Source organism: Mytilus galloprovincialis, chromosome 1 (genome assembly GCF_965363235.1).
Source record: "Mytilus galloprovincialis chromosome 1, xbMytGall1.hap1.1, whole genome shotgun sequence".
Classification (NCBI taxonomy): Eukaryota; Metazoa; Mollusca; class Bivalvia; order Mytilida; family Mytilidae; genus Mytilus; species Mytilus galloprovincialis.
In genome coordinates, this window is record NC_134838.1 from 42,635,972 (window position 1) to 42,650,336 (window position 14,365).

General features: G+C 33.4%; 1 long non-coding RNA gene across 1 annotated transcript; it reads right to left on the bottom strand.

Moving 5' to 3' along the window:
* Positions 1-288: 288 nt before the first annotated feature.
* LOC143075160 (uncharacterized) lies at positions 289-8,322 on the bottom strand. The gene is made up of 3 exons (XR_012978240.1): positions 7,877-8,322; positions 6,649-6,756; positions 289-447 (listed from the first exon to the last, which is right to left on the bottom strand). It is a non-coding gene; the product is annotated as an uncharacterized LOC143075160 (long non-coding RNA).
* Positions 8,323-14,365: the final 6,043 nt, after the last annotated feature.

Genomic DNA, 14,365 nt, shown 5'->3' on the forward strand with positions numbered 1-14,365 from the left:
TTTTACCATTGTGGTTTGATTAAGGTAGTGTATATCAAACAGCTGTTGGAAATATTTTGGACAACCCTCTTATTTACAATATCATTTGATCAACACCTAGTGGTTTTTGGTGGTATCTCGCATAACATTAATAAGGTCTTTTTTAAAAGGCAACTTGAAATTATTGGTCCCATATTTATGTGCTATAGCAAATGTATGGGCTGCTGATCTGCATATATGATAGCAATATATTCTTATGTTTTCAATGACCCCTTATTTCTTCACTCCACTTTATAAGATAGAAATAAATGTTATTCCATATTTTATTGGTTTTTTCAAAGGTATCATAATTTAGACATAAAGACAAAACTAAGCACAGTGAAAAAAGTCTACTCTGTCCTTTAAAGTTTGAGATGTTTTTGTTGTTCAATCTTTGTCACTTGTATGGAAACACTAAATCTTGATAACCTACAACAGAAATATTATCACTTTTATTTCAATTCAATTGTTGCAGTTATCATGCATGTAATAGAGAAAATGATAAATTAGACCAGATCTCCACATTAATAATATCAAAACTAGAGGCTTCAATGAGCCTGTGTCACTCACATGATACTTTTATTTACAATTGATGCATGATACAGAAATTGTCCATACCAACCGTCAGTGTTTACCATACAATACAGTACTTCTATACACTGTCTGTATACAGTATTTGTCGGATTTTGTCCATACCTATCGTCGATGTTTGACATAAAATACAATACTCCTATATACCGTATATCAACAGTATTTGTCTATACCTACCGTCGGTGGTTAACATACAATACAGTCCTCCTATATACAGTCTATCAACAGTATTTGTCTATACCTGCCGTCAGTGGTTAACATACGATATAGTACTCCTTTGCACCGTCCATCAACAGTATTTGTCTATACCTACCGTCGGTGGTTAACATGCAATAAAGTGCTCCTATATACCGTCTATCAACAGTATTTGTCTATACCTACCGTCGGTGGTTAACATACAATATAGTGCTCCCATAAACCGTCTATCAACAGTATTTGTCTATACCTACTGTCGGTAGTTAACATACAATATAGTGCTCCTATATACTGTCTATCAACAGTATTTGTCTATACCTACCGTCGGTAGTTAACATACAATATAGTGCTCCTATATACCATCTATCAACAGTATTTGTCTATACCTACCGTCGGTAGTTAACATACAATATAGTGCTCCTATATACCGTCTATCACCAGTATTTGTCAATACCTACTGTCAGTAGTTAACATACAATATAGTGCTCCTATATACCGTATATCGCCATTATTTGTCTATACCTACCGTCGGTGATTAACATACGATATAGTGCTATTACATATACCGTCTATCAAGAGTTTTAGTCTTTACCTACTGTTGGTAGTTAACATACAATATAGTGCTCCTATATACCGTCTATCAACAGTATTTGTCTATACCTACTGTCGGTGGTTAACATACAATATAGTGCTCCTATATACCGTCTATCAACAGTATTTGTCTATACCTACTGTCGGTGGTTAACATACAATATAGTGCTCCTATATACCGTCTATCAACAGTATTTGTCTATACCTACTGTCGGTGGTTAACATACAATATAGTGCTCCTATATACCGTCTATCAAGAGTTTTAGTCTATACCTACTGTTGGTAGTTAACATACAATATAGTGCTCCTATATACCGTCTATCAACAGTATTTGTCTATACCTACCGTCGGTGGTTAACATGCAATATAGTCCTCCTATATACTGTCTATCAACAGTATTTGTCTATACCTACCGTTGGTGGTTAACATGCCATACAGTACTCCTTTATATCGTCAATCAACAGTATTTGTCTGTACCTACCGTCGGTGGTTAACATGCCATACAGTACTCCTATATACCGTATATCAACAGTACCTGTATATACCTACCATCGGTGGTTAACAAGCATTACAGTACTCCTATATACCGTCTATCAATACTATTTTTCTCTACCTACCGTCGGTGCTTAACATATAATACAGTGCACCTATATACCGTCTATTATCAGTATTTTTCTAAACCTACCATAGGTGGTTAATATGCAATATAGTGCTCCTATATACCGTCTATCAACAGTATTTGTCTATACCTACCGTCTGTGGTTAACATACAATATAGTGCTCCTATATACCGTCTACCAACAGAATTTGTCTATACCTACCGTCGGTGGTTAACATACAATATAGTGCTCCCATAAACCGTCTATCAACAGTATTTGTCTATACCTACTGTCGGTAGTAAACATACAATATAGTGCTCCTATATACCATCTATCAACAGTATATGTCTATACCTACCGTCGGTGGTTAACATACAATATAATGCTCCTATATACCGTCTATCAACAGTATTTGTCTATACCTACTGTCGGTAGTTAACATACAATATAGTGCTTCTATATACCGTCTATCAACAGTTTTTGTCTATACCTACCGTCGGTGGTTAACATAAAACATAGTGCTCCCATATACCGTCTATCAACAGTATTTGTCTGTACCTACTGTCGGTAGTTAACATACAATATAATGCTCCTATATGCCGTCTATCAACAGTATTTGTCTATACCTACCGTCGGTAGTTAACATACAATATAGTGCTCCTATATACCGTCTATCAACAGTATTTGTCTATACCTACCGTCGGTGGTTAACATACAATATAGTGCTGCCATAAACCGTCTATCAACAGTATTTGTCTATACCTACTGTCGGTAGTTACATGTAACATACAATATAGTGCTCCTATATACCATCTATCAAAGTATATGTCTATACCTACCGTCGGTGGTTAACATACAATATAATGCTCCTATATACAGTCTATCAACAGTATTTGTCTATACCTACTGTCGGTAGTTAACATACAATATAGTGCTTCTATATACCGTCTATCAACAGTATTTGTCTATACCTACCGTCGGTGGTTAACATACAATATAGTGATCCTACAATGTATATACCGTCTATCAACAGTATTTGTCTATACCTACCGTCGGTGGTTAACATACAACATAGTGCTCCCATATACTGTCTATCAACAGTATTTGTCTATACCTACTGTCGGTAGTTAACATACAATATAGTGCTCCTAAATACCGTCTATCAACAGTATTTGTCTATACCTACCATCGGTGGTTAACATACAATATAGTCCTCCTATATACCGTCTATCAACAGTATTTGTCTATACCTACCGTCAGTGGTTAACATACAATATAGTGCTCCTATATACCGTCTATCAACAGTATTTCTCTATACCTACCGTCGGTAGTTAACATACAATATAGTGCTCCTATATACCGTCTATCAACAGTATTTGTCTATACCTACCGTCGGTGGTTAACATACAATATAGTGCTCCTATATACCGTCTATCAACAGAATTTGTCTATACCTACCGTCGGTGGTTAACATACAATATAGTGCTCCCATAAACCGTCTATCAACAGTATTTGTCTATACCTACTGTCGGTAGTTAAGATACAATATAGTGCTCCTATATACCATCTATCAACAGTATATGTCTATACCTACCGTCGGTGGTTAACATACAATATAGTGCTCCAATATACCGTCTATCAACAGTATTTGTCTATACCTACCGTCGGTAGTTAACATACAATATAGTGCTCCTAAATACCGTCTATCAACAGTATTTGTCTATACCTACCGTCGGTAGTTAGCATATAATATAGTGCTCCCATATACCGTCTATCAACAGTATTTGTCTATACCTACCGTCGGTAGTTAACATACAATATAGTGCTCCTATATACCATCTATCAACAGTATTTGTCTATACCTACCGTCGATGGTTAACATACAATATAGTGCTCCTATATACAGTCTATCAACAGTATTTGTCTATACCTACCGTCGGTAGTTAACATACAATATAGTGCTCTTATATACCGTTTATCAACAGTATTTGTCTATACCTACCGTCGCTGGTTAACATACAATATAGGCTCTTTGATACCGTCTATCAACAGTATTTGTCTATACCTACTGTCGGTAGTGGCTCCTATATACCGTCTATCACCAGTATTTGTCTATACCTACCGTCGGTGGTTAACATAAGATATAGTGCTCCTATATACCGTCTATCAACAGTATTTGGCTATACCTACCGTCAGTGGTTAACATACAATATAGTGCTCCTATATATCGTCTATCAACAGTATTTGTCTATACCTACTGTCGGTAGTTAACATATAATATAGTGCTCCCATATACCGTCTATCAACAGTATTATACAAATATAGCCTTTGTATGAGGTCGATACAAGGATATATTGACCTGAAAGAAGTAAATTGACTGAGGACGAAGTCCGAGGTCGATATACTTCTTTGGGTCGATATATCCTGTATTGACCTCATACAAAGGCTATATTTGTTATATTATTAATTTCCGACCATGTTTGTATCAAAATCGTCATTTTGGTTAATTTGTTGGAACTTTATAGATATTACATTGTCTCCTTGACCATAACAACATATTTAGTTGTTATTTCATTTACTTTCTTTTTTTTAACATCTTATGTATTTGAAGTTTTTTTTTCGTCAAATAATCGATAACAGATATCATTTGTTTCAAAACGTTAAACAATATCCTGAAATGCATTACATGACGTCACAAAGTATATCGGTTTTTAGATATTCTAAAAATAACCGTGCAATATGCTTTTTGCCGGTCAATATGCTTTTTGCTATCCGCCGTTTTCTCTCTACCTTCGAAAATATAGTTTAACATGTGACTATCCCTAAGCGAATCAAATTTGTTAAAATATACGAATTAATAATATTTGTCTATACCTACCGTCGGTAGTTAACATACAATATAGTGCTCCTATATACCATCTATCAACAGTATTTGTCTATACCTACCGTCGATGGTTAACATACAATATAGTGCTCCTATATACAGTCTATCAACAGTATTTGTCTATACCTACTGTCGGTAGTTAACATACAATATAGTGCTCCTATATACCGTTTATCAACAGTATTTGTCTATACCTACCGTCGCTGGTTAACATACAATATAGTGCTCTTTGATACCGTCTATCAACAGTATTTGTCTATACCTACTGTCGGTAGTGGCTCCTATATACCGTCTATCACCAGTATTTGTCTATACCTACCGTCGGTGGTTAACATAAGATATAGTGCTCCTATATACCGTCTATCAACAGTATTTGGCTATACCTACCGTCAGTGGTTAACATACAATATAGTGCTCCTATATATCGTCTATCAACAGTATTTGTCTATACCTACCGTCGGTAGTTAACATACAATATAGTGCTCCTATATACCGTCTATCAACAGTATTTGTCTATACCTACCGTCGGTGGTTAACATACAATTTAGTGCTCCTATATACCGTCTATCACCAGTATTTGTCTATACCTACCGTCGGTGGTTAACATGGAATATAGTGCTCCTATATACCGTCTATCAACAGTATTTGTTTTTACCTACAGGCGGAGGTTAACATAGAATATAGTGCTCCTATATACCAAGAGGGATAACGGATCTGCATCTAGAATTTATCATGCTGCCCTTTTTTTGGATTTTTAAAATTCTTGTTATCCCTCAATTTTTACATTCATCCCAAAAAATACAACAGTCGTCAATTAGGAGCAGAACACCCATTGTATTATGTTTTCTTGCAGTTATATAAAAAAAATGTATTTAAGAAAGATGGTATATTCTGGATGATATATTAGCACAACCTTGGTCAATTTGATTTCTCCAGTTACTTAGTGGGCTGTCAATTTTGAAACTAATATTTTTTCACATGAAGAATTTTGTAATACATGTACTTTAATTTATTATCAAGTTTGGTTGAAAAGTCTGAATAGTTTCTGCTTTGTTCCAGTAATCAAACATTTTGTTTCATTTGCATCTATGAACATGTTATTCATCTTCAACCCTGTATAAATCTTCTTGAACATCATCATTTATATTTTCTAGATGTTTCCCCCTGATTTATGAATAGTGGTGTCATCAGCATATACAACGATATAGGTCTGTTTCACAATTTTTAATGCATAAGGGAAGGTCATTTATAAATAGCACAAACAATAGAGGACAAGGTATAGAACATTGGGGAACACCAAATTTTACATGTTGTTGTTCAGAGTTAACATTACAAATGTATACCTTTTGTTATTCAGGTACGACTTAAAAAAACTAACAGTAGTCTCACTAAATCCATACATGTCTAGCTTTAAACAAAGAAAATCATATTCTACCAAATCGAAAGCTTTTTTTTAAATCTTAATAAAATTGCTAGGTTTAAATTACCATCTTTCATTTCTTGCAACCATGTGTCAATGATATTAAATAAATGTCAAGCTCAATCCAGTATATATTCCAAGTTATGGACAAATGATAATGCTATTAAAAATACCAAATCATAACCAGTGCTTTTCTCTTTTTCTATTTACAGTATATGACTAGGTAATAATGATTACTTTTTTCAACTATTTTCATACTTTTTTGTTTCCTCTGCTTTTGTATCAAGGGCATAATTGTTTATGGCAAACTAAGCATCTGCATAATCAAACTATTCCTAACTATACTCTACCTCAAATTCTGGAAATTGCAAATTTTTTGTCATAGCAGTCTTATGGTAGCTGAACTATTTCTATTTTTTGTAAATCTGGATTAATAAGTCTTTTGTCACATTCTGGGGCTATAGAAAAAAAAAAAAACATTACAGAATTATCAAAATTATGTGTGTATAATGTTTGTGTACAGTCATTCAACTAAAAAAGGACAAAAATTATTTTTTTGTGTATAAATAAATAATTGTGATTTTAATGTCTTAATATTATAAAAAAAACTTCAAAAGATTAAATTTAAATTATAATCTAAACATGAAAGAGCACATATAAATCAACCTTTTACTCAGATTTATATCTAAAACCAGTTATAACTAGCTATAATATCTTTGACTTCACAAATATCATCATCTAATTTTACAAATCAGTATTTATTTGGTGGCACTTCCTGCACACTAAGTATGTTATGCCTTAGGTTTAATTTTGATGCAATCACATTTCAGAAGGTACATGTCTTGAACTGTTTAATGAATAAATTACAGTTTTAAACTCAGTTTAGGCTGACCTGAGGTCAATAGTCTTAAACAATGTCATCAAACTATCAGTTTTACTGTAATATATTGATATTGTGACATTTATGGGAAAGAGCATATGAGTTAGTCATATTGGTCAATACAATAGAAAGTTTATAGCTGAGACTACTATAACACTATGTGTTATACTAGTAGTCTCAGTTTATAACTATGTTAATGTCAATTATATACATGACATAATAATTAAATCATTTAAAAAACTATTCCAAAGATTTCTCTCAAATCATGTTTACATTTTTTTAGAGAAGAGTCTGTCTGAAATATATTCAGGGGTAGTCCAAATAATTATGACTTCTTAAAAAGCTATATTATGGGGAAAAAAGGGGGGGTCTATTATGTTTTTTTTCATACAGGAGGAAGACGTCAAAGCAAAAAAAAAAAAACCAACAAAACAAAATAAAATAATAGCCTGTCAAGACGTCCTTATATCATAAAAATTTGGTCTAATTTTGGGATAATACATTTAACTTCCTTTGATGTCGGGGAGGGGATAAGTTTTGACGATTAATTATTCTTGAAACTAACAATAATTATTTCTTATTGTTACTTTGTTAAGCGAGCGAGATGTGTGGTTCTCGAGTTATTTAAAAAAAGGGGGAGGGGGTGTTACTATATCAAATTTACCCAGTTTGGAGACAATAAATATTTAAAATCTAACCATAAACTCCAATGTTCCTGCTTTTTTTTAGCAGAACAAACACGATGGCATTCTCGTCTCTGTTGTAATCAATAGTTAACTCATTTCTTCTTCCAGGTTATTTCTTAATCAATTATGATTATCAGCTGTCTATCTATTTACCATGTTTATGTTAAACTGGTCCGTAATTCCATCGTAGTGTATCGATAACTGAACACAACAAGGATCCAGTTTATTAAACGTATATAATATACAAGGTTCCTGAGTCAGTAACCGTAACTATCACCGTGCTTTGTGCGCATGCGCAAGAAACACCAACAACAAGGATAAAACAGGGTATACAGTTCCGTAATTTCGTATATTTTTCTTATCTTCATACTAAAGAGCTCCAAAAGTAGGCGTGCTTAGGTGCACTGGGCGGGTCTAAAAACCGACTCTCGGTGGTTAACGTCTCTCGATGGTTAACTTTAAGTGCCTACCAGATTTAGAATCGATTATTGTAAATGAGACTTTAACAGTCCTTTAACTAGTGTTAAATCTATATGTGTTATATACTGACGTTGTTGTCTCTGTAATATAAATCATGTGTATGTAATTGCTTTTTTTTTTTAGCCAGGTTTGACAAATATAGAAAAAAAAAATGTATAAGCTCATAGGCCTTTTCTTTTATCAAAAGTACCTATGAATTCTAAGTTTTCCTTTCCATCTGACGTCATTTTAAATTCAACATCACCCCATAGCATATTTGAATGGTTTTGTCTTCCTCTTCTAGTCCAAATTATACTCCATTGTTTAGCAAAACTATATTTAGTAAGGAATCCGGATTACCTGAAAAGATGCATTTGGAATATATAACCCTTAACATTTTTCTGGTTACTGGTAACTAGTATAAATAAACAGGTAACGAAAATAATTTGACCAATCAGATTACACAGTTATTAACTTCTTAAGATAACCGGAAGTTTTCGAAATACAAATTCAATGGTCTGGAAAAAGGTCAACAATTATTTAAAGATATTTGAACACATTGATACGAATTCTAAAATCTTGAATGGATTTTGTTTCCTATAGTAACGTGTTGGTGCCCTTTAGTAACTAGACATGTTTTGCAGGTCAGCGACGTCAAATAGACACGTTTGATGAAAACAGACACTTTTCTGAGTGTTACATAATATAATAAACAGATGCACCATTATAGCTTGATACGAGCAGCACATTTTCAAAATAAAGTTATATGATAAATAAAGGCAACAGAAGAAAAAAAAATCAGGGTTACAAAAACTGGGAACGCATCAATTATCTGAGAAGAACAACGACACAACATTAAAATGTAACTCGCACAGAAACATATATAACATCAAAACTAAATACATGAATTCGGGATAGAAAAGTACCATGACACGTCTTACAGCAATACGAATTCACACTCAAATATGAGAGGAGACAACCGACACAACATTAAAATGTAACACACACAGAAACGAACTATAAAATAAAACTGGCTTTTTTCCTGACATAAGATTTTTGAGAAATTGTCTGAAAAATGCCATAGCATCCCATTTTATGAATAACACCCTGCAACTCAGAAATGTAAAACCAAAAAGGGAGCTCATGTCAATAGATATAAACAATGATCGAAAAACAAATAACACAGCAACAAACGACAACCAATGAATTACAGGCTCCTTATTTGGGACAGGCACATCCAACAAATGCAAATTTTTAACGAACTTGACTGGATATACATCCCTCGCACGGTCCGAGAATGCACATCCATACAGAATGTGGCGAAGGTAACATGATGAAATGAGGCCGAAAGTCGTTACATTGAATAAAAATTGCAATAACGGAATATATGAACAATTTAGAAAACAGTCGAAGAATGTTTACAAAAACTATATACACTGTAAAAATAGTGCTTAGAATTTAAACGTGTTGCAAGACTTATGTGCTTAGGAAAGTGTTTAATTTCTAAGCATTAAAAACTAAACATGTTTTGGCTCTCAGCACTTCGCACTAAACATGTTTTGGCTCTCAGCACTTTGCAATTAACATGTTGTTGAGCTAAACGTGTTTAAATTCTAAGCACTTTCAATATTTAGACACTTTCCTTAACACGTTTAGAATTACAACACATTTAGGCTGAAGACGGCATGCATACCACGTGCTATTTTTTGAGCGGGAAAAAGAAACAAAGAACCCGAAGTCAAAGGCCACGCTGTTTACTTCTGACCATAACTGACCGTAAATTAACTTTTTCAGAAAGGTAAGGAGTTATAATTATACTGATTTTTATTTTGTACTGCCAATTTTAAATGATTATTGCCAGTTATAAGTATTATTTACAAGTACACTACCGTATAGTCAATGCAGGAGAATAAAAAGGGGGAACCATCCCACGAAACAAGTGCTTGCAAGAGCTTTTAGTGTTCAAACTATCTTGTGTAAATATGAGTTGTTTAATGTTTTATCATGCAAGCTAGCACTTATTAAACAGCGTAAATGCAAGCAATGTCAGAAATATCGCAGAAACACTAAGTCAGGATGGCAGGTCGCATCTAGATTTCGATGTGAGAGTTGTGATGTGTCTTTGTGTAGGGACGATACGTCAGAAAGGGATTGCTTTAATTATGTTCTTGGAAAGGAGTTTGTGAGGACAATTTTCATTTGGTACTCCTCGGCAGATTATAATTGAACATGAAGGGAAGCGGAATCTGCCGAATGCATCATTTGCCAAAACAGTGTGATATCGAGTTCATTGTTTTAGTAAGCACTTCCTAAATGCACAATCAACATTTGCTCAAAATAAATAAAAAGATTCTTGTTTTTCTTCAATAGTTATAAGCGGTTGTGCTTTCTTATAGTTTTATTGATATGTATTGTTTTATTCTAGATGAGAGAAGTGCAGAGGAAATCATTTGACATCTTGACATGCTAAAAGAGGAGATAATGCACAGTAGCAACTATATTGCTAGGTAAGAATCCGAAGTGTATTTGATTTAAAAATGTCAATATATATTTGATCAAATGAATGATATTTAGCACGAAAAGAAGTTTTATATTAAAAATATCAATGGACTCATCAGTACATTTATATAAATATGCTTTTATACCACGGTTCTAATGTTGTTATCTTGATCTTAAATCATGCATTTACTTTTTGGTGTTGTAGTTCGTATACTTATATTTTTAGATTAATTCTACTTAGTTGCTTATCAATATTTTTCTATCTTTCAGGCCAGTGACCAGCAGTTGGGTACTAAGAAAGGAGAAGCTCTTATTGACTTGTAAAATGAAAACAGGACATTTTCAAATTGTTTTGATTGGTCAATATTATGTTTATGTACGTTGATATGAATTTATGATTTTATGAGTTTATATTTGATTGTGTTCAATGATTAACTGGAAATAAACAATTACATAAATTCCTTTGCTTCATATGTTGTAATTTTGTTTTTAATCCTAGAATTAGTATATTAATAATTTCATTTCAAAAGTTCTAGACTGTTTAATGAATATTTGAAATGAAGAAAAAATGCAATAGTCGAATGTCGACAATTGAATTAAAGAAAAACTCATTTAGATTGAAAAGGTATTAGTCACAATCAATTTGATTTGGAAATTCAAGTTTCTTAGTTTGATGCGTTTGGCTCCTTTTGTGATGGTATGAAAACCGTGATGTAGTATTGAGAGCTATCATACGTTTTACAGTCTAGCCTTCCGGAATATTAGTTTATTTGGGGTCAAATGAAGTAACGGCTAATCGCACTAAAACGATAAACATGTTTCGTCACGACCCTTTATGGTCTAAACATGTTTACATTCAAAACACTTCACAGCTAAACGTGTTTCCTGACAAATCACTTCAGAGCTAAACATGTTTCCAGATACAACACTTTACAACTAAACATGCAAAACATGTTTCTAGTCTAAACACTTTTCATCTATACATGTTTACAGTCTAAGCACGTTGTAGCTTGACACGTTTAGGCTGTTAGCACATTAAATATTAAACATGTTTAGATTTAAAACATGTCAAAAATCGGTTTCACAAATGTGTTTAGGAAAGTGTTTAGGCTCTAAACACAATTTTTAGAGTGTATTAGAATGACCGCGCTTAATTTGAATGCAGACTTAAAAGCACTTTACTAAAAACAGACAGAAACAAAACCTCGTTAAAAGAGTGATGAAAGATACTAGAGTGACATTCGAACTTATAAATCTAAAATAAATTGACAACGCCATGGCTAAAAATGAAAAAAATATGTAATTGTGATATTTATTAATACGCCCCCTCTAAATAAACTTTCATTCGGTTCTTTAAAGTTTTTAAACAACTGTTTCAGGCAACATATAGCTGCAAGAAACATGAGGAATTTGCTGAGGATAAGACATTTTCAGTGATTAAACGTTAGTCAAGAAAGATCAGAATTGAACAGTTGACCAGAATTTCTAGTTTTAGGGAGAAGTCTAGTGGCAAATATTCTAATCGAAAGCCACTCGTTATCTGATGCCTATAAATCAGACGATTGTTCTGTCAAAATTCAGTGCCAATGATTGGCTACATCAGCGTAAAATAAAGGCAACAGTAATATACCGCTGTTCAAAACTCATAAATCTGTGGACAAAAAACAAAATCGGGGTAACAAACTAAAACTGAGGGAAATGCATTAAATATTAGAGGAGAACAACGACACAACATTAAAATGTAACACACATAGCAACGGACTAAGCATTAGACAAAATCCGATGAGAATAAACAATATAACATCAAAACAAAATACATGAATTTGGGATAGAAAAGTACCGTGACACGTCTTATTGTAATGTAACCCCGTACTTTTGGCCTTCATGAGGACATTAACTGCCATAGAAGCATACGTATGTCTCGTCAATGCAGCTAACTGCAACGTTGTTTTGCCTCTGTGGTTTTCAGGCAACATATTTTGTAACTGGAAGTAAATTAGCATGTGATATAAATGCATCGTGTTCACCAGCAGGTAGTTTCTCTACTTTATTGGATTTGTGAAGCCAGTTCGATTAGAAATGAAGTTGAAAACGAGACAGATGTAAGATTTTTTTGACAAAAACCAGGCGATAAAAGTGTTGCCTCCGTTAGTGTAATCTTTTTTTTTTTTTTTACATCTAATTCCATCGTCAACGAGCTTTTTTTCAAAATGATGTTACACTTTCACCGGCAACCTGGCGATTTGAATATAATAGACAAGAACTGTATGAAAAGTTAAAAAAAGTCTGGAAGATCATAGCAATGTCATATTTAGAGAGTACCGCCGTATTTTCATTCAAAGCCGACTTACCATAGTATATTACTAATAAATCAACTGTATGTCCAAATTATCTAGCAGTATCTAAAATAAAAAAAACAATAAAAACTATGGAAATAAATTAACTAATAAACTTGAGAATGGAAATGAGGAATGTGTCAAAGAGACAACAACCTGACCATCGAACAGATAACAGCAATTAACTAATAAACTTGAGAAGGGAAATGGGGAACGTGTCAAGAGACAGCAACCCGACAATAGAACAGATAACAGCAGAAGGTCGCTAATAAGTCTTCAAAGCAATTCCCGCACCCGGAGGCGTCTTGTAGCTGGCCCCTAAACAAACATATATACTAGTTCAGTGATAATGGAAGTCATACTAAACTCCAAATTATACACAAGAATCTAAAATTAAAAATAAAATACAAGACTAACAGAGGCTACCTTAAAAATGTTAAACATGTTCATGAGATCTCAACCCTAGCCAATAAAAGTAAACTTATAACAATATGCTCATTAAAATTCAGTTCAAGAGAAGTCAGAGTCCGATGTCAGAAGATGAAACAAAAGAAAAAAACTAAATGACAATAATGCATAAATAACAACAGACTACTAGCAGTTAACGGACATTCCAGCCCAAGACCTCAATCAAACTGAAAAAATTATGTATCATTATATGAATTTCAGGCTCAATCCCTCCCGATTGTGGGTTAGTATCATACCATCATAAAATATATGAGAAGAACATAACCCGTGTCATGCAAAAAACTGGTGTTATTTCGAATGCAACGACCCTATAAGTGAATCAATATCAAAGCCAAAATATGCAATCTTTAATGACCTGATAAAACTACATCCCTTCTTAATTAGTCTATTTAAAGGTTTTGTGAGCTTCTGAGGTGAATACTGACATTTTTGTGATTTCTAAATATTACCATAAAAGATTGATGTGAAATACCTGAACGTATAAGTCTGCATGTTGAGCTATATTTACGAATGATGTTCTTGTACCGATGATAAAATTTAGTAAATGTTTTGACTAGTTTGTGATATCGAAAACTCTGGTGTAATAATTTTTCAGTAATATATAAATTTATATCGTTGAAATATAAAACGTTGTTACATACACGAGCTAATCGTACAAGTTGAGATATATAAACACCGTAAGATGGTGACAAGGGAACGCCTCCATCTAAAAATGGATAATTAACGACAGGAAATGAAA